General features: G+C 38.9%; 1 long non-coding RNA gene across 1 annotated transcript in view; it reads right to left on the bottom strand.

The window, feature by feature from the left end:
* Positions 1 to 3,777: 3,777 nt before the first annotated feature.
* LOC107127200 (uncharacterized) overlaps positions 3,778 to 25,973 on the bottom strand; it is a 29,487-nt gene continuing 7,291 nt past the window's right edge. Inside the window, exon 3 of the long non-coding RNA XR_001484731.3 lies at positions 3,778 to 4,321. This is a non-coding gene — a long non-coding RNA (uncharacterized lncRNA). The remainder of the gene's footprint in view (positions 4,322 to 25,973) is intronic.

The following is a 25,973-nucleotide window of genomic DNA, read 5'->3' as shown; positions in this document are numbered from 1 at the left end:
GGGAGTAAGGTCTCTGCCTGTGAAGAGGATCTACCTCTGCACATAGCCATAATTTGATTCCCCTCTCTGGGATTCATACAGGGAGTTACTGAGCCAAGAGTTTATTATCGAGCTTAGCATGAATATACAGTGAGGAGAGCTGAGTGCAAAACCAAATGTTCCAAGTGTTCCTAATTCCATGTGTTTTGAAGTGCCTGAAGCAGGAATTTTATGGAAGAGGGAGAGTCTTCCCTGGTGGTAAATTAAGGAGACTTCTTTTTAGCTCTGGATCACAATCAGGTCTTTAGCAGTCAACTAATCCCATTCTGTCTTTATTTTCTAATTGTATTCTTACCAACACAGCTCAGCTTTTTTCACAGTAGAGTAAGCCTTGCTAAAAAAGAAAAAAAAAAAAAGCTTCTCTGTTCCGAGGCTCCCTCTAAAACACGTCTTTGCTTCCAAGGGTAATGAACTCTTTTATAATAAACGCCTCACTTTAATGCACACTCTCTTTGGTTTCCAGGAACTGCCTTATAATTACGCCGCTCAGTATTGCATGTCAGAGGTTTGCTTCGCCTTTAATATTTTATGAAGAAATTCAGATTTTGACAGTAAAAATATTTAACCCAGAGGACCCGAAACCCAGACTATTATTTTGTAAAGTAGCCATCTAGCTGCACACTTGTGCACCGCTGCCTTCCCCAGTGCATACTCACACTCTTTGATACTCTCTGAGCAGACCCAACCACATGCTGTCCAGATGGAAACCTGGCTGTATCATTACATTATATTGAAATAACCCAATACCACCTGTTTCTGTTGGGGTTCCTGCCAACATTTTCCCATAAAACATTTATTTTGCTAATATTTTAGTTGGTCACCACAGAAGGACACTTGAAGTTAAAGATTTACCATGTGTTACCACCACTCAGAGCCAAAAGAGGCAAAAAATAAAATAAAAAGCCCTTTGAAACCAGGCAGCAGAGTTTGAGAAGAGCAAATGTCTATCTATTGTTTCCAAAGGTGGATGCCTCACCTGGCATGATGTCATCACGGGTACAGGGATTTCAAAACAAGCTTTTCTTGGCAATCTTCACAGAATGAATTACTCTCCTGTCTCTGGTGCTCATCTTTGGATCATAAAATATTTTCAGCTTTGTGAGAAGATCTTCCTGCTCCTTGGCAAATTGTATTTTGTAAATAAGTTCATGGAGATAAGGAATTAATTAGATGAATTTAATTTATAGATAAACATGCATATATTATTTGCATTCCATGAAGAACAGGATGGGTGAGGGGGAGTCAATGTCACATATTAGGAAATGACCCTGCACAGGATGTTCAAAGTCACTCGATGCCCTTGGGGGCAGAAGCAATGCATTTATCTTCAAGATTGAACAGCCAATGGAACCCTTTGGTCAAGAGACATAATGCAACATAATTGTCAAGTATTTTGTTTCTTTTTTCTACCCTTTGCAACTACTTCCTATTTCTTGTTATGAAATACAAAGTTAAAGCCAAACTAGCCCAAAAATCAGAAGGCCATTGGAATAGTTTGCCAAAGGTATCATTTGGAGCTGGATTTGGGAAGGAAGAACTGTTGGTACCTGGTTGCCCGTTCACCACCTACCTCATGTGCCACTGTAGCTGGACCCAGCTTCCCTGCTGTATTTTTAGCTTACACCTACATTACAGTCTTAATTTTCTCCCGCACACTGAACCCCCTCTCAACAATAAACCCCAGAGGATGGGGGAAACACACAGACTAATGGCATTTGGCTGCTACACATCCCTAACATCTCCAGTCTTTTGGCTCTTATGACTCCTGGGATATCCATCGATTTCCCTGGGACTCTCATGCACTACAAGACAGTCTTTCTATTATTATACTTGGTGATTCACTTGCAAAGGTTAACTGCATGGCCTTTTTCCTGGCCCTGGTTAATTAGGAGGATGGGTCTTCCCCTAATCCCCACTTCTTGACTGGCTTATTGCTAAAAACCAGAGGAAGGGAAAGGAATGATGTTAGCCTGGAGCCCCACTCATGTAATGTGTCTATTTTTCTGCCAAAGGAGCTCTTTTACACCAAAACACCTACTTCGCATTGTAAAAGTAATTTATATTTTAGATATTTGTTTTAAAAGTCAACTTGTAACCTGTAATGGCTATAGATATAGATTAAGGATCACAAGTAAAGCAATGTACCTCTCCTGGTGGCTTCCATTCACGTTCACATATCCTCCCTAAAGACAGATAATCATATAATTAAGCAATCCATTTCTCAGCATATATGCGCTGTACAGAAGACAGTGATACAGTGAATTCTGGTGTGTGCTTTGGTTCAAAGTATAAAATACTGAATAATCACATTTTTTATGAAAGCACTTGACCTTTAAATTGATATTTCCATCCAACAGATTATAATTATTGTTCAAAGAGATGTTGAATGCAGCACAGCTAATCCATAGGTGGCCCGTCTGTTACTCAACGGTTACGGCTTGTGTCCAACTGATGATATTAGCTGACAGCCATAAAAAGGGCAGAAAGGGTCACTTTTGGCTTCCTGTCAATACCAGCCTTGATTTTTTTTTCCTCCTCTAAGATCATGAATCTGAATTCTTAAGGTCAACCTAAATTCATAAATATCACCTGCAGATTTGCATCTTTCTACTTACAGAATGTCACCATTCTGGATGAAGCAAAGCAGGACAAGTGGTAACTGAGTCTTGAGTGTTGATCGAGGCTGCTTCCAAAACAGAAGTTCCCCCTTAAGTCGAGCTGCCAAATTTAGCAAATAAAAAATACAGGATGCCCAGTTCAATTTGAATTTCAAAAGGATAAGTATGTCCCATACAGCAAATTATTCATTATCTGAAAATCAAATTTAACGGGGCATCCTGTATTTTATCTGGCAGCTCTACCCTGGAGCAGTCAATCTCTGAGTCTGATGTGCCCTAATTATCTGTATTTTTCTCTTTTCTACAGAAGATACATCAAATACAGACAGCTATAGCAAACAACATACTCAGGTCACTGATGGCTGAAAACAAGGAGCACTAAGAAGTCAATATCCATCATCCTGTCTGTGTTTATTTTTATTAGTTACTGATTGGACCATTTCCCTTTTCATGATTAAACAACTCTCTTAATCATCGCCTCAATTCCTGGAATCCTTTATCAAGAGCAAGGACAACTCTTTCTGGGCTGAACAAGGAAAAATGTGAAATATATGCTAATATTTAAAAGCTTCTTGTTTACCCTGCCAGCATCTATCAAGGTAAGCACATTGTGTGAATTTATCATGAGACGTGCACAAGGAGATGCAGTGGTTTCTGACACAGTCAAATCTGTTCTGGTTAAGCTCTGGGAATGGGCCCTATCCTTCCCCCAAAGTGTCTTCCCAGCACACCAAACTCAGGCCTAGACCAAGAGGAAGGGCCAGAGCCACCACGGTGAGCAGAAGGCAGAGAGGAGAGTTCTACAGACACCCACAGTATGGCTATCAGGCCAAAAGAGCATCCTGGCTCACATCTGCAGACTTCTCCCTCACCACTGGCTATCCTGCCCTTGACTGGCTAGAAGGGAGGATCACAGATATAAGGATATCACATCCTTATAAAATTGTACTGAATCCAAGACTCAGGGAGATAAATCTCCCTGGCCTTCCCCTGCATCCCCCTTCCTTCATGCCATAAAGGGGCCACCACCATAAACTAAATCTGAAATCACAGCATATCAGAAGAAAACAAACTAAAAATCCATACCAAAGCAGAAAATCAAGAGTGGAGACTGAAAACATGATTCTTATCTTTATTGACCATTGCATTGATGAGAATCAATAACAACTGTAAATGTTTCCATTTCACATTTAGAATGTTTTATATTGGTCTAGAAGTTTAGAGTTCAAAGAGAATGTTCATTTACCTCATTTTATATTGCAGTGATTTATTGTACAAAAGGAACTTAAGAGCCTTTTGATCAATCTGTAACAGATATAGTTTTCCTAACCAAGTGTTTCTCCAAGTATGGTTCTCAAAACTGGTCCATGCCGGCAGCATCAGCACCACCGAGGACTTGCTAGAGATGCAGATACTGGAGCTCCATCCCCAGACCTGCTGAATCAGAAACCCTGGGAGTAGGCCTAGCAATCTTTTTTGTCACAAGTCCTCCAGGGAATTTCTGCACACCCTATCATTTGAGAACCACTGCCCTAGCCTCCTAGAGACTGCCAGGGCTTCCTGAGTTCCTCTTCACCATCTGAACCAAACAGTGGCATTTTTCAAGCACTATTTGTAGAGTGTTTATCTGTCTTTGCCAATAGTAAAGTCGGGTCTTCAGATTTCTGTACCAGATTTAAGAACAGACTGTAACGCAGTAGTTTTCAACATTAAGAAAATGGTTCCCATTTTTTCTTCATACCCTCTCCCCATCACACGCACGCACGCGCGCGCACACACACACACACACACACATACATACACACACGCTGCCCCTGCCCATTTCACAGTGTCTCTCCCAGCTCCCCAGACCCCTATTCTGGGACATTCTGCACTCCCTCCCCACACCCTCCTCTATAAAATGCACTTTTTAAAATCTTAGCCTCCAGTCTGTATCACCTTCGCCTCCATATTCACCCATCCCCCATTAGCCCTCTTCAGCCTCTATCTTTTTGCAGCTTCCAAAACTTTTGCGTTTACAGCCTCACCCTAGGCACTATCTTTCACCCAACACTTTGTGTCCATTTCTGGAACCCTGTCTCCCAGCTCCCCTCCTTCCCACTCCTGCCCTACATACATTTTCTCTCCCACACGAGTGCCAGCTCCTTTCCCACACGTCAGCCAGACTCCCTCGTTTGCTGCCCATCCCCAGTTCCCACTTTTTTCTTGATGATTTTTGCTCTCATCCCCTAGAATAGAGATGACCAGCGCCACACGCAATCCTCTCTGGGTCTCCCCTCCTCTGACATCCTCTCCTCTCCTCTGACATCACCAGTCTTTGGCTTTTATTTCTGCTTCAATAGAAATATTTTTTCTCTGAGGCCATAGTCTTCTCCAACTTTCATACTTATCTTTTGTTACCTATCCACTAGTTTCTTTTTTAAACATATTGAAGTGAATAGTTGATTTGAAGGAAAAAATATTAGATTAAAAAATTGTTCAGGTAATAAGAGGATGAACCAAAAAATGTGGATGTGGTCACAGAACAAATGATGGTATCAAATGCTGATGCAGCAGGGGGTGGTGGGCATGTCGGAAAGCAGAATATGTTAAATATTGTGAGAAGAGACCCTGGGGTAGAGACGAGCATGTAGCTACAGACAGCAGTGGGATGCCAGCATGAGAAGGGTGGAAGGAAGGTTCAGGTAAGACAAAGATGTTTATCCTTTTTAGGTCAAAGCCCATGTTGAAAATCTAATGAAATCTAACAAGTCCTCATAGAAAAATGCCCAAACAAGCAAAAGTTTGCATTTATTTCTGGCACGTGGAAGAACTCATGAAGCCTAAAGGGGATGACGTCCAGAGACCTCAGGTAGAGAAATATGCGGGGTTTGGGCACCAGTCCAAAAGGCTTCAATGCAAGAAAATGCAACAAAACTTGGACTTCATCCAAGTGGCAAGGTGGTATGTGTTTTAGGATGCTCAACTTTGCGTACTTTATATTTTGTGTACACATCTCATGCCCAACCTTCAGCAAGACTTTGTGAAATCCACGTTTTGATTCCAGAAACTTCAGGCCAGCAATATCGGCTTGATGCCAGAAAAACCAGCCACTAACATATTTTGAAAATGATGTCGTAGATAGAGTACAGGAAATGATTATCACTGGGCAGATAAAAGGAAAACATCTTAAAAGAGAATATAAACTTTTTAACCTACTCTACAGGCAACATGTAAAAACGTCTGTGCACCAGAGAAAGAAAATTCAGTGATATGTGTGAGGAGTGGTTTGCATGTGTGTGAGGTTAGAGAAAAAGCCACATGTGGATTGCAAATGTATTGGTTTTATCTACTGAGTGCTATTCTGCCAATCCTGAAACAAGAAAATTACCATTTTTGTGTTTTCAGTGTAATAGTATCAGGTAACACAGATTCATCGGTTGCCATGTGCCAAGCACCTCATGTGCATGGTTTCATTCAAATCCCTTCTTTACCCTATGAGGCAGACATTCATATAAATGAAGGGCTGAGACCCAGAGAGCTTACGCAAAGAATGGCTAAGTTGCTGTCCTAGAACCCGAAACTGGGATGAACTAGACCAAGATTAAACCAGATGGCCTGACTCTGTCAAAGGCTTGCTTCTTAACACCATTCTGGATCCAACAATAGTTCTCTCTCCCCAAAACTGACATGGCTCAAAATCTGAATTCCCCTGTTGACCCAGTTTCCAACCAGATCCACAAACTGTAATTGGATTATGCAGTTGGAATCTGAGAAACAGGAAAGTGCAAATGGCCAAAATAATGAGCACTCGTTAAACTTCTTGGAAAGAACAACACTGCTTCAAGGCAGTGCCTACAAGCAAGTTTTGCTTGAAGAAAATAACTAAAACATAATCATTACTTTTAGAGATCTTGGTTGATTTCACCCAATATCCATTCCTCTGCTTGTTTTCCCAGAGAAAATGTGTAGGTGCCCTCTTATTAAAAATAAACTTGCATCCCAGTCTACCCCAGAGCAAGATCAAATGGCTACCACAGGGAGTGATATGAAAATGGAGTCATTTCTTTGAAATTCCCAAGGGTGCTTTTTTGCTTTAAAGAGCAATGAAGTCACTTTCTGCTAGTAATTTGTTATTTCCACCAGTTATTCAAATATTTGTCTACATGTTGAAAAATTAGTCCTTATTCAAACAAGTTTTTGCTTTTAGAGCAAAGACATTCTAAATGTTCAGTAAAACTGGATTCTAGCAAAGGGATACACATAAAAATAAAGTAATTAAAGGCACATGCTCACTTTCTTCTTAGACAAGCAAACTAAAAATACAAAAAAAAACAAACAAAAGCCTACACCTTTCTTCAGTAGACATGGGGCTTCCCAGATTGGACTGGACGCCTAAGCTCAAAAAATGAGGTTGGCTTCATCCAAACATCACCTGCTTTCCCATTTCCCTGGGCTTGCATGCTAATCAGGTTCAGTCATTTCTGAAAATCATGGTTCCGGCTGGTCTTTCTTTTGTCCTTGGCATTCTTAGCCTCAGCCAATAGCAGTATGAAGACATTAACCTTATTAAACATAGATTGTGGCTGGTGTTATTGGAAAGAAGTTTAGTTTGTTGTTCACCCATTATCACATTATAGATGACTTTTATCGCTATAGTGGTCATGTTTATGTGGGTAATTGCCCCCTTTCCATCCAAATAATATAAGTACCATTAGGCAGGAAGGAAAACGAAATGGGAAGGAGAGAGTAGAGTGCATAATGGGAGAAAAGGACTATTTCCTAAATGCTCCCTGACTTACTGTAGGGAACAAATGAATTGCTGCACCCTTCTAAAACTTCAGTGCCCTTGGTAAAAGCAGACAGAGACAGGAGAAAGGGTAAGCATTTTGTCTTTCTGGAAAAAAGGGCAAATTATTATATATATATATACGTGTGTGTGTGTGTGTGTGTGTATATGTGTGTGTGTGTGTGTGTGTATACAAATTTTTTTTCCCAAATACCACTCAGTAAACTAAGTATTTCCATACTGTTCCCAGCAAGCAGGGGAAAGCATATGGAAGGAGGGAGAGAGAGATCATACATAACTTCTTCAGAATTGAGGGAGGGTCAGGAAAATACTCAAAGAAATAAACTGTGTAAATAAATACAATAACTAATCCTAACAGCCTCTGAAACCTCACTTAAGGCATAGATGGTGCCTAGAAGCCAAAGTTTCCACTCAGTCAGCAATAGCATTCAAACACATCATCATTTAGGGAGTTGCTTTTTCTCATCATCTGTTTATCCTCAACTGCCCTCATTGTTCAGCACAGTAAGTGCTCAGTAATTGCCTTATGAATGTATAGGAAATCACCTCATTGAGCATCTACCATATACATAGGATTCTTTTTAATAATTATCAAGTTTCAGATATGTTAAAGTTAGGGAAAGAAAATTTGGTTTGGGTCAGCAAGTTCAGTAAATCGGTCTCGTAAAAGAAGTGTGAGGAGAGCATTTTCCATTGACCTTTTCTCCACATTTAAAGTGTCTCTGAATTTGACAGTAGATATCAAGAGATTTGGAAAAGGTCATGCCTCTTGCCCAAGTAGCTCAACTTCCAGTTATCTGCCCCCAAGGAAGTCATAAGAGGTATGAACAAGGATTTATGGTGGAGATGTTCATCACAGCACTATTTAGAATATCAATATCCATGGATACACATGCCCAGGCACAGGGTCAAGTTTAAATTAAGCTGGGATCAAAGTCAAGTCATGCAATGGCCTCCCAGTGACCATTACATGTGATATTTTTTAAAGTTTCTTTAATGGCATGGAAGATATTTGATGATATAATGATAAATGAAAAAAAGCAGGATGCAGTACACTTGACACAGGATGATCAAAATCTACATCAGAGAAAGAGCTACAGGAAGAGAGAGAGACACACACATAAAGAGAAAATCAAAAGTTAACATTCCAAGTCACGATGAGGGGTTACCCCTTAGTTATGAAGGTTATGAGGTTACAAATGATTTCTTTCATCTTTTTAAAATTTCCTGTTATTATATATTCCCACCTTGTTTTTATAGTCAGAAAAAAATAAATTTTTTGTCACAGAATTGTTAACTGTTTAAACCAGGTTAGGAAGTCTAATCATAGGGAAAACAGGAGATATTCTAAATTCTGGCAGCTTCAATTGCCAGAATTCAATTGCCATAAGTTTTCTGTGTGTTTGTTGTTTTGTTGTTGTTTGTTTTTTCAGACAGGGTCTCACTCTGTCACCCAAACTGGAGTGCAGCGGTACAATCGTGGCTCACTGCGGCCTCCCCATTCTGGGCTCAGGCGGTCCTCCTGCTTCAGCCTTCTGCTACCAGATGATCTCTACAGTTTTCCTATGGTTTCTTGAAGACTTCTGTGCATTTTCCCTAATAGCCAACTACTTATGATCTGTGAGTCTGCAGGAGCTAATAATTACAAGAATTTTCTCAGAAAAGGAAGACGGAAAGGGGAGGTCAGGAGAGTACAACTCAAGCCATAGGTTGCCATTGGCTTGTTGGCAAGTCACTTAACCTCTTGAGGTCTCCTTTGTGTCATACACTAGGTAATTTTTAAGCTCCCTTGTAGTTTTAAGTCCAAAAAATAATTATCTTTTCCATGCTGTCCTAGGAGGTCACCACCAAATAATTTGCATTTGGAGCATGTGGACTTCAATTGATCTTCAGTGAAAGAACGGCCTTCCAGTCACTCTGGAGGATGACAGAGGCCAGTCACTCACACTTGGGCCATTGAATAGCCTTCCTCTCACATCTCCTGGTTTCTAGGCCTCACCACCAGGATCCTCTTAGAGTTCTGCTCATCCCACAAGGTGTGATTTTTAACATGTCAAATGCACTTTTACTATCAACAAAGCGTACTGTGCTGGGAAAACAGTGGCCTGCAGCCTTTTCGGAGACACAGCTGCCTTTGAGAAACTGTGGGAAACATTGACCTCTCCTCAGAAAAAATGGTCTCTGACATCAAAATTTGACTGACCACTTCATGGAGTCACAGACTTGCAGCCCAAAGTCCTTGGATGCCAGGTTAGAAATCTCTGGTGAAGAAAGTATTTACTCATTCAACAGGGCCCCAGATGATTTTAAAGCATGCTTCTTTTTCACGAGTAAGATGATCATGATGACTACAAATCACGTAATGAAGGGGCCTGCCCAGGCCCTGTGAGTCAGGAAGAAGGGAACCCAAAGCTGTAATCCTTCAGTGCAACCCAGGAACAGCAAGCCTCAGGACAGCGGTAAGGACCACAGGAAAGGGGGCACATCTCAGAAACCACTCCCTGCTCCAGAGCCCATCTACAAGTGACAGAGCTGCAACCGCCACCAGGGCAGTCTTCTCCTGGATGAGAATTAGGACTCAGGTTTACAATGCCCCAGGCATTATCTCACTGGTCCTCACTACAACTCTCTGTGCTACTATTGAGCTTGATCGTACATGGTACCCAACATCTCCATTTTGTAGATGAGGAAACTAAGTATCAGGGAGGATAAGAAGTTTTTCCAAAGTCACAGAGCCAGCAAATGTCAGGGGCATGATTCAGGCTCTGCCTGGCTCTGTTCCACCCAAGTCAGGCTAACTATTACCTGGCAAGCCCCCACGCTCAGCTCAGTCACAGTGTTGTGTTTCTCAGAAAACATTGCCATAAGTTGAACACAAGTGACACAAAGGAGACTCACGGAAAATTAGCAGCAAGTGGTAGCTGAATAGCAGTAGATTTTTTTTTTTGAGACAGGATTTCACTGTCCCCCAGGGTAGAGTGCAGCGGCATGATCATGACTCCCTGCAGCCTCCACTTCCTGGGCTCAGGCAATCCTCCTGCCTCAGCATCCCAAGTAGCTGAGACTATAGGCATGGGCCACCATGCCTGGTTAATTTTTTCAATTTTTTGTAGAGATGGAGTCTCATTATGTTGCCCAGACTAGTCTTGAACTCTTGGTGTCAAGCAATCCTGCATTGTCCTCCCAATGTGCTGGGATTACAGGTGTGAGCCACCATGCCTGGCTGGTAGTAATGTCTTAATGCCTGATGCTCTCAAAGTTCTGTTTGAGGGAGGAAGTAAGAAGGAAGATAGCCTAGGAACCTCTAAAAAAAAAAAATAGCATCTTTGTTTTTATTCATTTGCAGAGTCATCATTTCTCTGTGCACCCAATGCTGTGAGTGACCAGCTACAGCCAAGGAAACTCTGTAGCTCCAGAACATGGCCAAGGCCTTTGCTGAAGTCCCAGAGCCAGGGAATCACACAGAAGTACATGGCAAGGCTGGCTCTATGTTCCAGGGGGCTGGCTACTTCTTTTAATAAAACAGACTCCCTCTGTCCCCTCAACTAAGAATCATAGAACTTTAAAAATGGAAAGAACCTTAAATGTTACTTGGTTTAATGGCTTCCTCTTTTTCATCACTCCCACCCTTCCTTCCCACCTTTACCATAGACCTAATTTTGTCAAGGAAGAAATTCAAAACCAGAGAAAAGAAGTTGCTTAAGACCCTACAGATCATTGTTAGAGGGTAGAAGTTGAACATAAGTCTATTATGGACCAGGAAGTATATCACGTAATTTACAAATAGCATCTCATTTAAACTTACAGTTATTCACTGAAGTAGATCTTATTACACTCATTTTATAGATGGAGAAACTAATGTTCAAGAAGATAAATAATTCACCATGGTCAAAAAAAAAATCATTTGAACATAAATAGCCCTAACCGATAAAGCCAATGCCTTTTTCGAAAAACTCTATAGACCATTAGAGATGAGCCAGAAGTTACCCTGATGATGCTCCTGTGAAGTGCTGGTCAGCGTGTTTAGGTTCCCCTGCACTCCTTTCACCTCTCCCTCTCAGTCTGGAGAATGAACAGCAGACATGGTGATGGATACAAAAAGGAGACCCCTCTGATGGGTGCCGTGGTGACAGACAGCAAAGACCAGATCCAAGAAAGTGCCATCTTGGATGGGATATGTGCCAGAGTGGATGGATGACATGCCCAAGGGTCAAAAGGGATACGTGACATTTCAAAGGTAACAGAATAGTAACAAAATGGATGAGTTAAAAATATATAAATAAATAAATAAAAACTTTTTTTTCTAACAATCTCAGAGTGTCAGCTGCCCACATACAACTTACCATCAATGCTGAGGAAAGAAGGCAATAAAGAATGACAATCCAAGTTCGGTGATGAAGGAAAAAGGCAACAAGATTAAGCTTTCTGCATCAGGCATGATATATAGAAGCCCAAAGTCAGGGTAAAGTGAGTTATAGAAAAATAAAGATTACTTTTTTCACAGCAATAATCAGTTTCACAGTTACCATTTGCATGAAACTGGTTATTCTATCATGCTACCAATTCAGAAATGCCCCATAAAAATTATGCAAATTATTTCATTTGAAATAAGCTTTAAGCCCATTTTAGGGAAAGGAAAAAAGAAGGACCCAAACCATGTACCCATTTCCCATGTGAAACTCATCAACCCTCCTGCCACTACTTGTTATTACAGATTTGAGGAAAAGTAGGAGAGAGAGAAGAGAAGAAAAAGAACCGTTCTAGAGTAATCCAATTTGGGGGGAATTGGGGTAGTGGGGCGGGTAGTGAGAATAAAACTGTCAAAAGAAAAGATAGATTATAGATCGGGTGTGGTGGCTCACAACTGTAATCCCAGCACTTTTGGGAGGCCAAGGCGGATGGATCATGAGGTCAGGAGATCGAGACCATTCTGGCTAACATGGTGAAACTCCATCTCTACTAAAAATACAAAAAATTAGCTGGGCTTGGTGGCAGGTGCCTGTAGTCCCAGCTACTCAGGAGGCTGAGGCAGGAGAATCGCTTGAATCCTGGAGGCAGAGGTTGCAGTGAGCCGAGATGGCGCCACTGCTCTCCAGCCTAGGCGACAGAGCAAGACTCCGTCTCAAAAAAAAAAAAGAAGAAAAGACAGTTTATACTTCCCTGTGCCCTTCAAAAACTGATTCAGTTCAGAAATAAGGATTCTCAGAATTCTTGATCAAGAAATCATCTAGCTTTTCTCTGTCATCTTCAGGAAAACCAATGGCTACAGATACATGAGGCCAGTGAAATGAGAAGTTTCCCAGAAGAGATTCTAAACTGCCCTCAGTGGCAAGCCTGCATTAGGACTAAATAAAGCTGATCAGCATGTATCAATCTGTATCTGTGTGATAGATTCATTCATGTCAGTCTCCCCGCTGAAAAACAGTTTCCACAAGGGCAGACTGTGACAGTGTTACAACGTACCAACGTACTCTTCAAAACTAGCACAGTGCCTGACATAGAATCTATCCTACATTAATTTTGTTGAACAAATGAAATAAAAAAGTCTACATCCCAGGAATTGGAAATACTCTGTTATGATTAGATATCTGCACTACACATGAAGTGAGGTAGTGTTATTTGAAAATGGAATTAAATTAGTAAATAAGTTTATATTGCAAATATAGGGCAAGTGTAAAAACACACTTTTAAAAGTATCCTTGGTATGCAAAAAGAGGAAAAAAATTATATAAAATTTTCAACTAAAATGAAAGAAAGCAAAAAATGGGGGAAAAGAAAAAGTGATGAAAAGAAAAGTTATAAATAAAGTAGATATTAATCCAATTGTGTCACTAATCACTTTAAATATAAATGATCTAAACATAATGAAAAGTCAGAGATTGTCAGATGGATACACAATAAGACACAACTATATGTTGTCTACAAAAACCCATTTTAAATATAAAAATACATTAAATACTACATCGCAGTCTTCCTTTTCTCCTATCTCTACCCTCATGCGCACGTGCATGTGTGCGCACACATGCACACACACACTTTTAGTTAAAAAAAAATTTTGGCCGAGTGCAGTGGCTCACACCTGTAATTCCAGCACTTTGGGAGGGCAAGGCAGGTGGATCACAAGGTCAGGTTTTCGAGACCAGCCTGGCCAATATGGTAAAACCCTGTCTCTACTAAAAATATAAAAATTAGCTGGGTGCGGTGGCATGCACCTGTAATCCCAGCTACTCGGGAGGCTGAGGCAGGAGAATTACTTGAACCCAGGAGGCAGAGGTTGCATTGGGCCAAGATCATGCCACTGCACTCCAGCCTGAGCAACAGAGCAAGACTCCATCTTAAAAAAAAAAAAAAAAAAAAAAAATTATAGAGCTAAGAATGAGTTACTTCCTATTCTCAGTATACTAGATCCTGTACAATGTATTAATCAAAACATTTACACAAAAGGATTGAGAGAGTTCTCATGGTTTCATACCTTCTGCAAACAGTTCCCACTATTCTGGAACAAAACTGAAGGAGGCACTTAACAAACTTGCTGAAGTCTTGCTCTTACATACACAGACAGGCTTTAACATATAGCTGAAAATCACTTACAGTTTCTCAGGACAGTGATGAAAGAAAACATGCAAATGTAACCCATGCGTTAACTTTGATATTTGTCCCCTAGCCCTGTCAGGTTAATATTTCACACTTGGAAAATGAAAACCTCTCTTGTTATGTTGCTTAAAGAAAACCAAAGTTTTGCTTACCTAAATGAAAATAAGGTTGTTTCCACCTTATGATGTCCAAATGGGACTTAGTCTCTTCCCTAAACCTATTACTTCTAATAATTTTCACTTTTTCCTGAAGAAGAAACTGAAATTCAACTTTCTGAACCAAATCAGTCACTAATTGAAATAAATGCTGGGAGGAGAGCATATAAGCATTTTTAATTCAAACAACAAATATCATATGATTAATAATGTGTCATTCAACTTTCTGCTAAACTAAGCCTTGATCTTTTCAGTTGTATGTTGATTATATGATTCCATTTCAAAAGGTCTGCATGAGAATAACTCTGCTTGCAGGAAAACTAGCAAACACAAAGTTCTTATTTGGTCCACCTATGTTCTCCTGCCTCAACTGTTCTTTCAAAAAAAAAAAAATATGTTAGTTGATAGCATATTCAAAATGAGAGATTTCACATATATACCCTGATTTCCAGACATCTCCTGAAAACTAGATCTGTCTATTAAACAGGCTTATCCATTCACCTGGCAACAATCAGCTTGCCTAATAACAATTGCTCCCTTTAGACAAGGCATGTGCTTTCCAGTTTGCCAGTTGCCACCATTCCATATTGATTCCCTGACACTGAGACCCAATGCCAGCTGCCATTTACCATCATGCTTCTGCTGCTGTTTTTCTTGTAATAGAGAACTATTCCTCTGTTATTTGTGTCACTATGAAAAGTGGGGATATACACCAAGAGAATATCAAGTCTGTTATACTCACTGCATGCTTCCATCATGTACATTCACTGACCCATCATTTAAACATTTTGGTTTGAAACCTATGCCCTATATAACAGTGATGAAATAGTCATTCACTCTGAAAGTCAAGAGGTGCCAGCCAGCTACAAACTAGGGTTTGTCGAGGTTTGTTCATGTAATAAGTGTAATCAAGATGACACTATACATAGGAAGAATAAAAAGGAACTCCAAGTCATCAAAAATTTTCTGAAAAATCAAGACTTTCCATGTGATGGTGAATATTGAGTGTCAATTTGATTGGCTTGAAGGATGCAAAGCATTGTTCCTGGGTGTGTCTGTGAGGGTGTTGCCAAAGGAGATTAACATTTGAGTCAGGACCAGGAAAGACAGACCCACCCTCAGTCTGGGTGGGCACCATCTAATCAGCTGCCAGCATGGTCAGAATAAAAGCAGACAGAAGAACACGGAAAGACTAGACTGGCTTGGTCTTCTGACCTACATCTTTCTTCCATGTTGGATGCTTCCTGCCCTCGAACATCAGACTTCAAGTTATTCGGCTTTGAGTTTGTTTTTTTTTCCTCCTCCTCCTCCTCCTCCTCCTCCTCCTCCTCCTCCTCCTCTTCCCTTTCTTCTTCCTCCTCCTTCTTCCTTTTCCTTCTTCTCCTCCTCATCTTCCTTCTTCTTCCTTTTTCTCCTTTTTCCTCCTCCTCTTCCTCCTCCTTCTTCTTCTTCTTCCTTCTTCTTCCTCTTCTCTTATTCTTCCCCTTCCCCATTTTTTTCACTTCTCCTCTTTCTGCTCTTCCTCCTCCTCCTTCTTTCTTCTCTTCTTCTTCCTCCTCCTCCTTCTTCTTCCTCCTCTTCCAATTTTTCTTTTTCCTTTTTCTCCTCCTTCTTCTTCTTTTTCCTCCTCCTCTCCCCCATTCTAGAATTCCAGATATACATATGTTTAAATGTTTGATATTGTCACAGAATTCTTGAATAGTCTGTTCTGATGCTTTTGTTTCGTTTTCATTTTTCTCTTTTCGTATTTTAGTCTGAATAATTTCTGTAGATCTAGTTTTAAATTCACTGTTTTTTTTCCTCAGATGTGTCAAGTCTATTGATGAGCCTGACAAAGGCATTCTTCATCTCTTTTATTGTGTTTTTTATTTCTAGTATTTCCATGTGATGATTTTTGTCGTTTTCATTTCCCTACTGAGATTATCTGTCTGCTCTTGCATGTTGTTTGCTTTTTCCATTAGATCCTTTAAAGTATTAGTTATACTTATTTTAAATCCCTGTCAGGTAATTCCAACATTTGTGCCATATTTTATTCTGATCTGATGATTGCTTTGTCTTTGAAGCCGTATTTTTTTTCTTGCTTTTTCATATGCTTCCTAACTTTTTCTACATCCTGAGCATGAGTCTAACTTAACTTTGATATCAAAATATAAAAGGACCATTCAAGGAAAGAGTACTGCATGCATTACTAAGCATAGTTTTGGAAAACAAAATAAAACAGTGTATAAAAAGAATAATACATCATGATTAAGTTTGGTTTAACACTAAAAATATTAGTTAACATAATCCAACACATTAAGGGAGCAAAAGAGAAAAATCATGTGATTATCACAGTAACTGCATTAAAAAGCATTTGATAGCGTTTTAATCCTTTAATAATTTAAAGTAAAAACTATTAGGAAAAATAGGAAAAGGGAACATTCTTAACTAATTTTTAAAGTAATAATTTCAAAAATACATAACAGAGAGAGAGATCATCATGGCAGATGGGAGGCAGGACTATATTGCAGCTCCAGACAGAACAGTTTACGGAAGCTCGCAGTGTGAATTTTAACTCCAGATCGACTGCAAGAACAAACCAGCAATCCTGAGAGGACCCACAGACCCTCTGAAGGAAGCAGACTGCCCCTGCAGGACCCAGGAAACACCCCAAATACTGTGAGTGCCCCAACTGCAGAGGTGGGAAAGGGAGACCCTCATCTCCCAAACACACACTGGAGAAGTTGAAGGTCTGTTTGTGGGAGAAGTTTCCAACCTTACCTGAAGCTGAGCCAATTTAGAGTCGAGTGAAATACAGGGATAGAGGAAGCAGCAGAAAGGCTGTGGGCACTCGCTGGGTCGCCTAGCTGGCTATTCCTGCCTAACACCGCAGGGTTCCATTGAAAGAGGAGCAGGGGTTACAACTCCACAGGGAGAAGGAAATCTCTAACTGAACTCTCTAACAATTTGAATAGGGCAAGAAGCCTCCTGGCCAGAACTCAGGGGAGGGCGCAAATCTGGCATGCGGACTCCACAGGCAGGGGAAGAACCAAGCCCTTTTCTCTGGTAGCTGGGAGGTGGAAAGCCTAGGGCAGGTTTTCAACCCCGTCACGCCCTCCATCATGCCCTCTGCCTGGAAACAGATGGGGACTGTTGGGGGGAGCACAGTGGGAGTGAGACCACCCCTTCATTTTGCATGTGAGCTGGGTGAGGCCTGTGACTGCCAGCTTTCCTCCATTTTCCTGACAAACTGCATGACTCAGCAGACAGCCATAACCCTCCTATGTACACAACTCCAGTGACCTGGGAACATCACTCCCATCCCCCACAGCAGCCACAGCAAGATCCACCCAAAGTCCAAGGAGAATCTGAGTTCAATGCCTAGCCCTGCCCCAACCTGATGGTCCTTCCCTATCTACCCTGGTAGCGGAAGACAAAGGGCATATAATCTTCAGAGTTCTAGGACCCCAACCACCATCAGTCCCTCTCTATACTACTAAAGCTGATGTTTTCTGGAAAGCTCCACCTACTGGCAGGAGGCCAACCAGCATAAAAATAGAGCATTAAACCACCAAAGCTAAGAACACTCATTGAGTCCATTGCACACCCCCTGCCATCTCCACCAGAACAGGCACTAGTATCCACAGCTAAGAGACCCATAGACGGTTCACATCACAGGACTCTGTGCAAACAACCCCCAGTACCAGGCCAGAGCTGGGTAGACTCGCTAGGTGGTTAGACCCAGAAGACAGACAACAATCACCACAGTTCAGCTCACAGGAAGCCACATCCACAGGAAAAGGGGGAGAGTAATACATCAAGGGAATACCCCGTGGGACAAAAGAATCTGAACAGCAGCCTTCACCCTAGACCTTCCCTCTGACGGAGCCTACCCAAATGAGAAGGAAGCCAAGCCTAGTAATATGACAAAAAAAAGGCTCTTCAAGTACATGGAAATTAAATAATCTGCTCTTGAATTAGCAATGGGTCAAAAACAAAATCAAGATAGAAATTTAAAAATTCTTCGAACTGAATGATGATAATGACACAACCTATCAAAACCTCTTTGATACAGCAAAGGTGATGCTAAGAGGAAAGTTCACAGCCCTAAGTACCTACATCAAAAAGACATCACAAATTGACATTCTAAGGTCATACCTCAAGGAACCGGAGAAACAAGAACAAACCAAACCCAAGTCCAGCAGAAGGAAGGAAATTACTAAGATCAGGGCAGAACTAAATGAAAAAAAAAAAAAAAAAACAAAAACAAAAACAAAAAAAAAAACATACTTAAACAAAGATAAATGAAACAAAAAGCTGGTTCTTTGAAAAGATAAATAAAATTGATAGACCACTAGCAAGAATAACCAAGAAAAGAAGAGAGAAAATCCAAATAACCTCACTAAGAAACGAAACAGGAGTTATTACAACTGACAACACTGAAATACAAAAGATCATTCATAGCTACTATGAACACCTTTACACACATAAACTAGAAAACCTAGAAGAGGTGGAAAAATACAACCCTCCTAGCTTAAATCAGGAAGAATTAGACACCCCCTGCAGACCAATAACAAGCAGAGAGATTGAAATGGTAATTTAAAAATTACCAACAAAAAAAAGTCCAGGACCAGACAGATTCACAGCAGAATTCTACCAGACATGCAAAGAAGAATTGGTACTAATCCTTTTGACACTATTCCATAAGATAAAGAAAGAAGGAACCCTCTCTAATTCATTTTATGAAGCCAGCATCACCCTAATAACAAAACCAAGAAAGAACATAACCAAAAAAGAAAACTATAGCTCAATATCCTTGATGAACATTGATGCTAAAATCCTTAACAAAATACTTGCTAGCTAACTGAATCTAACAACATATCAAAAAGATAATCCACCATGATCAAGTAGGTTTCATATCAGGGATACAGGGATGGTTTAACATACACAAGTCAGTAAATGTGATACACCACATAAACACAACTAAAAACAAAAATCACATGATCATCTCAATAGATGCAGAAGAAACATTCAACAAAATACAGCATCCTTTTATGATTAAAACTCTCAGCAAAATCAGCATACAAGGGACATATCTTAATGTAATAAAAGTCATCTAAGACAAACCCACAGCCAACATAATACCGAATGAGGAAAAGTTGAAAGCATTCTCTCTGAGAATTGGAACAAGACAAGGATGCCCCCTCTCACCACTCCTCTTTAATATAGTACTAGAAGTCCTAGCTAGAGCAATCAGACAAGAAAAAGAAATAAAGGGCATCCAAATCAGCAAAGAGGAAGTCAAACTGTCACTGTTTGCTGATGATATGATCATTTACCTTGAAAACCCTAAGAAATCCTCCAGAAACCTCCTAAAACTGATAAAACAATTCAGCAAATTTCCCATCTTCTATACACCAGCAGCAACCAAGCAGAGAATCAAATCAAGAACTCAACCCCTTTTACAATAGCTGCAAAAAACAAACAAACAAAAATACTTAGAAATATACCTAACCAAGGAGTCAAAAGACCTCTACAAGGAAAATTATAAAACACAGCTGAAAGAAATCATAGACGACACAAGCAAATGGAAACACATCCCATGCTCATGGATGGGTAGAATCAATACTGTGAAAATGACCATACTGCCAAAAGCTACCTACAAATTCAAGGCAATACCCATCAAAATACCATCATCATTCTTCACAGAATTAGAAAAAAACAATTCTAAAATTCATATGGAACCATAAAAGAGCCTGTAGAGCCAAAGCAAGACTAAGCAAAAAGAACAAATCTGGTGGCTTCACACTACCTGATTTCAAACTATACTATAAGGCCATAGCCACCAAAACAGCATGGTACTGATATAGAAACAGGCATATAGACTAAGGAAACAGAATAGAGAACCCAGAAATAAACCAAATAAACCAAAGCCAACTGATGTTCAATAAATCAAACAAAAACATAAAGTGGGGAAAGGACACCCTTTTCAACAGATGGTGCTGGGATAATTGGCTAGCCACATGTAGGAGAATGAAACTGGATCCTCGTCCCTTATACAAAAATCAGCTCCAGATGGATTAAGCACTTAAACTTAAGACCTGAAACTATAAAAATTCTGGAAGATAACATTGGAAAAACCTTTCTAAATATTGTTTTAGGCAAGGATTTCATGACCAATAACACAAAAGCAAATGAAACAAAAACCAAGAAAAATAGTTGGGACCTAATTAAACTAAAGAGCTTTTAAACAGCAAAAGGAACAGTCAACAGAGTAAACAGACAACCCACAGAGTGGGAGAAAATCTTCACAATCTACACATCTGACCAAGGACTAATACCCAGAATCTACAACAAACTCAAACAAATCAGCAAAAAAAAAAAACCAAACAAACCCATCAAAAAGTGGGCTAAGGACATGAATAGACAATTCTCAAAGGAGGATATACAAATGCCCAACAAACATGAAAAAATGCCCAACATCACTAATGATCTGGGAAATGCAAATCAAAACCACCTTACTCCTGCAAGAATGGCCACAATCAAAAAATAAAAAAAAAAACAGTAGATGTTGGCATGAATGTGGTGAAGAGGGAACACTTCTACACTGCTGGTGGGAATATAAACTAGTACAGCCACTATAGAAAACAGTGTGGAGATTCCTTAAAGAATTAAAAGTAGAACTACCATTTGATCCAGCAATCCCACTACCTGGTATCTACCCAAAGGAAAAGAAGTCATTATTCGAAAAAGATACTTGGATACTTATGTTTATAGTGGCACAATTCACAATAGCAAAATCGTGGAACCAACCCAAATGCCCAACAAGTGGATAAACTGTGATTTACATATTCATATATATATACACACATAGATACATAATGGAATACTATGCGGCCATAAAAAGGAATGTATTAACAGCATTTGCAGTGACCTGGATGAAACTGCAGACCATTATTCTAAGTGAAGTAACTCACGAATGAAAAACCAAACATCATATGTTCTCACTGATATGTGGGAGCTAAGCTATGAGGACGCAAAGGCATAAGAATGATACAATGGGCTTTGGGGACTTGGGGGGAAGCGTGAGAGGGGGATGAGGGATAAAAGACTACAAATGTGGTGCAGTGCGTACTGCTCAGGTGATGGGTGCACCAAAATCTCACAAATTACCACAAAGCATTTATTCATGTAACCAAATACCACCTGTACCCCAATAACTTATGGGGAAAATAAATAATTTTTTAAAAAATACATAATCATATATATAATATATATTAAGTCCCATTTTTAAGAGTAAAATATTAAAAGTATTCCCTTTGTGATTACAAATAAGACAAAAATATCCACTATCACTAATTTTATTCAACAATATACTGGAGATCCTAGACAATACTGCAAAGAAATAAAAAGGATAAAGATTTGGAAAAAATAAAACTGTTGTTCATATACATAACAGGAATCAAGTTTACCAAGAATATTTGATATAAAATTACATATAAAAACCATTACATTTTTATATACTAGCAACAGTTACCTAGAAGGTGACATTTTTAAAACACCATTTATAAAATATGGATTATCTAGGAAAAAATTTACTAAAATAATAAAAAAACTCTACAGAAAAAATAACACTGCTTTTAAAGATTTTTAATGTAAATAAATACAAAGTAGACTATATGGGATTAAAAGACTCCAGTAATAAAGATGTTCATTCTCCCTAAATTGATCTATATATTCAATAGAATAAATACCAAAATCTCAACAGTTTGTTGTGTGTGAATGGCACAGGGAGGGTGAAGAGAGAAGTGAGGAAAGAAATGTGCATGTACGTGTATGTTTGAGTGCTTTGAAATTGAAAGCTGATTCTAAAATTCATGTGAAACTATTAAAGTGTTGGCTATTCTTGACCAAGATAAGCATGAAGAAGAAAACTGGGGAGAGGGGACCTTGTTCTACTAATTATTAAAAATTATTATAAAGCTACTATTATTAAAACAGCCTGGTATAGGCTAAAAGGTAGAAACAGAGAAAATCAAACAAAACAGAGAACCCAGAACCTCAACAATACATACCAGGACAACTGATATATAATTGAGTTGCATTGTAGTTCAGTGGAAAAAATAACAAAATTTCAAAAGAAAATTGTGCTATCAGAATCAGGTATTCTTTAGAGAAAAATTAAAATTTACCTTTATCTACATATACATATACAGGTAATCAATCCAGTTATTTAATCCTAAACACCTATATATGAAAAGTAAAGATAAAATATTTTAGTTAATATCTTCTTGGTATATAAGAGTTTTTAAATAAGACACAAAAAGTAAACTTTGTAATAAATAAAATGAAAAATTAGACTATACTAAAATTAGGAAGTTTTGTTCATCAAAAGACACCACAAAGATAGTGGGAAGATAACCTCCAACTGATAGAAAATATTTGCAACTCAAGTAATTAAAGAAGAATGACAATCCAGATTATAGTATAATTTCTGCAAATTGCTTAAAAAAAAAAGATGAAGAAAAAAAAAGAGGAAGAAAGAAGGAGAAGCAAGAAAAAGAAATGAACAAAAGACTCAACTTTAAAAAACAATATTTGAGGCCTAGCACAGTGGCTCACACCTGTTATCCCAGAATTTTGGAAGGCCAAAGAGCGGGCGGATCACAAGGTCAGGAGTTCAAGACAAGCCTGGCCACCAAAGTGAAATCCCATTTCTACTAAAAATACAAAAGTTAGCCGGGCATGGTGGCGTGTACCTGTAGTCCCAGCTACTTGAGAGGCTGAGGCAGGATAATCGCTTGAACCTGGGAGGCAGAGGTTGCAGTGAGCCAAGATAACGCCACTGCACTCCAGCACTCCAGCCTGGGCAACAGAGTGAGACTCCGTCTCAAAAAAATAAAAATTAATTAATTAATTAATTATAAAAAGGAAATTTGAATAGTCAATAAACATAAAAAGGTTCTTGACCTTACTAATAATCAAAGAAATGCAAATTAAAAGAACACTTAGTAATTACTACACTGGTATGAGATTTGAAAAAATTATGTTGGCTGGGCGCGGCGGCTCACGCCTGTAGTCTCAGCACTTTGAGAGCCCAAGGCGGGTGGATCACGAGGTCAGGAGATCAAGACCATCCTGGCCAACATGGGAAAACCCCGTCTCTACTAAAAAAAAACAAAAAATTAGCCGGGCGTGGTGGCAGACGCCTGTAATCCCAGCTACTCGGGAGGCTGAGGCAGGAGAATGGGGTGAATCCGGGAGGTGGAACTTGCAATGAGCTGAGATTGCACCACTGCACTCCAGCCTGGATGACAAAGCGAGACTCCGTTTCAAAAAAAAAAAGAAAGAAAGAAAGAAAATTTTACGTTTTACAATACCAAGTGCTGGTGAGGATGTGGATGCAATGTCAAAGTTCAAACACTGTTTGTGGAGGTATATATTTGCAAAACTCCTTTGGAAAAAATTTGACCATGCCTAAAAATGTAGCACCCATGCATGCATTAGGACCAAGCAATTCTAGATATATACACCAGAGAAACTCATGCCTTGGAAGGTTTGTACCAGTCGTTCATAGGAACATTGCCTAAAATTGGACACATCCCAAATGTACATCAACAGTAGAATGGAAAAAATAAAGTGTAGCATATTTAAAGTAGAATAATATACCACAATAAAATTAAGTACATATCAATAATACATGTCAATGAATTTCACAAACAGAAATGAGAAAAAGAAGCAAGTGACAAAACAATATTTACAGTGTCATTCCATTTGTATTAAGTTCAAAAAGAGAAGGAAATGCAATGCAATTTACTGATGTGCATTAGTGGTAACAGTATAAAGTAAACAAGAGAAATGATTACCACAGAAGAGTAGTATGTAGTTATGTTTGAAGGGTAGAGGGAATTATGTCAGAAAGAAACAAAGAAAATTTCCAAAAAGCTAGCAATGTTCCATTTTATAACCTGGGGGCAGGGATTATTTGCTTTAATCTTATGTTATTTCAATTGACATATTAACCACCATTCTGAATGATTAATATTGCTTACAATTTGTTTTTTTTAATCAAATATTCAGTAGTCCATAACTACTTATTGGTCAGAAAGTTAAGAAGTCTAAAGACAGGAAGTTGTTAAATGAATTAAAACATATTCATATGGATAAACTAGATACTATATAGTATATCATATGTCCATATTCATATTAATATACTATGCAGCAGTTTAAAAGAATATTTATTTAAACTCATATGGCAATATATCACAGACGTACACTAAGTGAAAATGACAAGTTGTACAAATTTCACTTATACAAAAATGGTCAAATCTCAAAAAATATAAAACCATAGCATATTCCCATTTAAACAAATATAAATTTGTAAATGTATGGAATGAGATCAGAAAAAATAGAAAAAATAAACACCAAACTGGTAATGGTAGTTACCTCTACAGAAAGGACTGATGTAGGGTAGAGGTGACATTGGATGGGGACAGGTGAAGAAGTCTAGAGGGAATTGCTTTTAACCAGTATTATTTGCCCTTTTTAAAAAAATATAAGGAACGTATTTGTGCATCAATTGCTTCCTTTGTTAAAAGTCTAGGACTATCACTTCTGCCAATGAAGAATTAACTGCTATGGGAAATGTCTCTGTAAACAACTGAAAATCAGACAAAAAATATGAAATAGTATTCAGACATGTGCAGCAGATAGCACGGGACTATGATCTGTGAGAGAAAGGAAACAAATGAGATGAGCAGTAAAATTAACCCAAATCACCGCCTAGAGAGAGTTTCCAGGCCTCAGTACAGGAGGGAGAACTCAAACAGGAAGAGAATTCAGTCGACTTTTTCTCACTAAGTTTAGGAAACAAAGACAGGGAGGCCAATGTGTCTAGAATTTGCAGACAAGAGTAAGTAGGGCTGCATAGAGGGTTCCGGAGAACTACAGAGGGATGCCCTCAAGTCTTTGAAAAATAATCTGTACATAATATGGGGTGAAACTTTGGAAAGTAATAGATCAAATAATTTTCATAGTTCACATATGGCTAGGAAGAGTTTATGTTCAAATTCCAAACCACCACAGAAGAGGGATCTCATGATACACAGGAAACTGAATAGAGTCCTCAGAATGGGGGTGGTTTCATAGTGAAGCTAAATGATCAGTAGAATAAAGGCTGCTCTGGACATGCCCTAACAAAACTTAAAAGCATGCCTGGAAATGATAAGATTGATATGAAAGTAACATAACTATATGCAGAACAAATTCGACATGCTTTAAAGAATACAGCAAAACCCAGCATGAATGAACATAAAATTCATAATGACTAGAGTCCAATAAAAAGTTATAAGCATGTTTTAAAAAGCAGAAAAATATGACCTATAACTAGGGGAAAATTCAACCAGTCGAAACTGACCCAGACACAACAGAAATAATTAAATTATTAGAGAAGACTTAAAAACACTATCAAAAATATATTCCATATATTCAAGGATATTTCTCAAAACATAAATGGGATGAGAAAAAACGTGGAAGATATAAAAAAGAACTATATGAACTTCTAGGGATATGTATTGATAAATACACTGGACAAGATTAACAGCATATTAAACATTGCAAAAACAAAAAGTGAATTTGAAAGCGTAGCAATAAAAAAATATTCTATGTAAAGCACAAAGAGAAAAAAAGAATTTAAAAAATGAACAGAGCAAAACAAAACTTCAGTGCATTTGGGGAAATATCAGCCAGTCTAACATACATTTAATTAAAGTTTTGAAAGGAAAAAAGGACTAGGGATTG

The sequence above is a fragment of the Macaca fascicularis genome, chromosome 13 (genome assembly GCF_037993035.2).
Source record: "Macaca fascicularis isolate 582-1 chromosome 13, T2T-MFA8v1.1".
Classification (NCBI taxonomy): domain Eukaryota; kingdom Metazoa; phylum Chordata; class Mammalia; order Primates; family Cercopithecidae; genus Macaca; species Macaca fascicularis.
Note: the sequence above shows the minus strand (reverse complement) of the source record. Positions and strands in the feature narration are given on the sequence as shown.